Source organism: Volvox carteri, assembly GCF_000143455.1.
Source record: "Volvox carteri f. nagariensis unplaced genomic scaffold VOLCAscaffold_5, whole genome shotgun sequence".
NCBI lineage: Eukaryota > Viridiplantae > Chlorophyta > Chlorophyceae > Chlamydomonadales > Volvocaceae > Volvox > Volvox carteri.
In genome coordinates this window covers 2,546,776-2,550,123 of record NW_003307548.1, presented here as the reverse complement: position 1 = coordinate 2,550,123, position 3,348 = coordinate 2,546,776, and positions in this window count along the sequence as shown.

Genomic DNA, 3,348 nt, shown 5'->3' with positions numbered 1-3,348 from the left:
AGCATCACATAGTGCGTGAGAGGGTGAATANCGGTGAGGTGCAGTTGGAATACTGCCCTACGGAGTGGATGGTTGCGGATGTGCTAACGAAGGCTCTGGGCGAGGTGAAGTTCAAACGTTGCCGAGATGCTATGGGCCTTGTGTGAAGTGTGCAGATGAACTTGGTACTCGTTGGGATACGGCCCGAGGGGGCGTGTTGAGGAAACGGTCCTCTCCCAACTCGTGTGGTTGTCGACCAGGGGATTTGACCCCGGGTCTGCGCCTGACTAATGGGGAAGACTTACCCCAGAACCTTATGGGGCTACCGATGCATATCCGGTAGCTAAGTGATAGACATTAGGGCACCGTCTGGACGGCGCAGTGAGATCGCGGAATGTACGTGCAGTTAGATCGCGGAATGTACGAGTTTTCCGCTAGCGCCGGTATTTAGGGCGGTGACAGCGCCTATTAGTTTATCTCACAACGATCGGTATTCCTACCAGGAATCTCCTCAAGTCCTGCCGAACGCTAACAATACTCTTTACATTACTTGTAATAGTTTATCGTGCTAAATATCTTCGCCACCGGCAATCCTTCCGGAATAACAATCAGCGTTAGCCGTCACCGTCGCCAATTCTCCAATAGATGCATCACCAGGCAGTTGCTCCATCCACAACTCCTTCTTTAGCTCACCGTTCAAAAACACAGTAGACACATCAAGCTGGTGCACCGTCATGTTGATGTTGATGTTGTTACAGGGTGGTTAAGCTTCACCAGTGGCCTCCTTCCCGAGGCAATTCCCTGCTCTCCCCTGCTAGAGGGGCACCCTAAGCCATTCACCCCATCCGACTTCAGAGTGTACTCTTTGAGTTTGGCAACTCACCACCAGCATCCAATCAAATCTAGCGGATCAACGGCGCGTCAACTTAGTTCCTGGTCAGCTCGCGAGTTGATTGTTGTTGTTGGCAGCAAACATCGAACCCAAGGCATCCCAAGCTTTCTTCGTGTTGGCGGCACCGGTAACCATTGGAAGACGAAGGTCCTTCAAGTTCTTAATTAGCAGATTGACGACATTCTGTGATTGACGAATCTGCTCCTCGTTGCACGGCTCGGCGAGCAAAGCCTGCTCAAGCCCAAGCTCCATGCACATCGTGCTATATTGAAGAATTGGCGACGGTGACGGCTAACGCTGATTGTTATTCCGGAGGGATTGCCGGTGGCGAAGATATTTAGCACGATAAAATGTTACAAGTAATGTAAAGAGTATTATTAGCGTTCGGCAGGACTTGAGGAGATTCCTATGAGGAATACCGATCGTAGTGAGATAAACAAATAGGCGCAGCCACCGCCCTAAATACCGGCGCTAGCGGAAAACTCGTACATTCCGTGATCTAACTGCACGTACATTCCGCGATCTCACTGCGCCGTCCTGATGGTGCCCTAATGTCTATCACTTAGCTACCGGGTATACATCGGTAGCCCCATAACGTTCTGGGGTAAGTCTTCCCCATTAGTCAGGCGCAGACCCGGGGTCAAATCCCCTGGTCGACAACCACACGAGTTGGGAGAGGACCGTTTCCTCAACACGCCCCCTCGGGCCGTATCCCAACGAGTACCAAGTTCATCTGCACACTTCACACAAGGCCCATCGCATCTCGGCAACGTTTGAACTTCACCTCGCCCAGAGCCTTCGTTAGCACATCCGCAACCATCCACTCCGTAGGGCAGTACTCCAACTGCACCTCACCGCTATTCACCCTCTCACGCACTATGTGATGCTGCACGTCGATGTGCTTCGACCGAGCAGACGTAATCGGGTTATTTCCTAAGCTAAGCGCCCCCTGGGAATCTATTTGGATTCTGATAGCGCTCTCAGGCAAACCCAAATCAACCATCAGCTTGTGAAGCCACAAAGCCTCGCGAACAGCTGCTGCTGTCGCTTGATACTCGGCCTCCACCGACGAAGCCGCCACAGTACGTTGAAGTTTGCTGCTCCAGCTAATCGCAGCCCCATTAAGAGTGAAAACGTAGCCGGACGTAGAACGCCGCGTAACTGGGTCTCCTGCCCAGTCCGAATCACTGTAGCCGGACATAGCAACATCGCCAACACCCCCAAAACGCAATCCTAGTTCGCGAGTCCCCGCCAGGTAACGCAGAACGCCGGTTGCCAAGTTCATGGCAGTCTTCGTAGGTGCAGCCATATGCCGGGACAAAACGCTCAATGCATATGAAATGTCAGGCCGCGTGTTCGTCGCCAGATAGTTCAATTCTCCCACCAAAGCCCTACACTCGGTGGGATTGCCCAGCAGCTCCTCTCCTTCCTCCTTGTACCTAAAGCAGCTCCTCTCCTTCCTCTCCTTCCCCCTTGTACCTAAAGCCCGGAGGCAAAGGGGTAGACCTCGGCTTGGCGTCAACCAACTTATGACGCTCCAATAGCTGCGAAATATACCTATGTTGCGACAACACTATTTCACCCGACTTCTCCCTCCTAATTTCCATGCCCAAAAACACCTTCGCTTCTCCAAGGTCGCGCACCTTGAAGACCTTCGCAATTGCGGCTTTAATTGCCCGGACCATTTCCGGGTCTTCCGACGCAACTATGGTATCATCTATGTGCACCAAAGCAATAACAACCCCACGCTCGTCAGTCTTAACAAACATCGCCGGATCAGACTTCGAAGGATAAAGACCCAACTTGGCGAACTCTGCTGATAGCTTTTCATACCAGCAACTGTTGAGGAAACGGTCCTCTCCCAACTCGTGTGGTTGTCGACCAGGGGATTTGACCCCGGGTCTGCGCCTGACTAATGGGGAAATCTTACCCCAGAACCTTATGGGGCTACCGATGCATATCCGGTAGCTAAGTGATAGACATTAGGGCACCGTCTGGACGGCGCAGTGAGATCGCGGAATGTACGTGCAGTTAGATCGCGGAATGTACGAGTTTTCCGCTAGCGCCGGTATTTAGGGCGGTGACTGCGCCTATTAGTTTATCTCACAACGATCGGTATTCCTACCAGGAATCTCCTCAAGTCCTGCCGAACGCTAACAATACTCTTTACATTACTTGTAACAGTTTATCGTGCTAAATATCTTCGCCACCGGCAATCCTTCCGGAATAACAATTAGCGTTAGCTGTCACCGTCGCCAATTCTTCAATAGGTTATGAGCCCCGCTTAACGCCGACAGTTATCGCCAAATTGTTATTTCTATCCCTCATCGACAATGGTTAAGGACAAGCTTGATGAGTCGCTGGATCTCAACAACTACTCTACCTGGCAAATTCGGTTTAGCGCGATGTGCATGGAGCTTGGGCTTGAGCAATCCCTGCTCGCCGAGCCGTGCAACGAGGAGCAGATTCGACAGTCA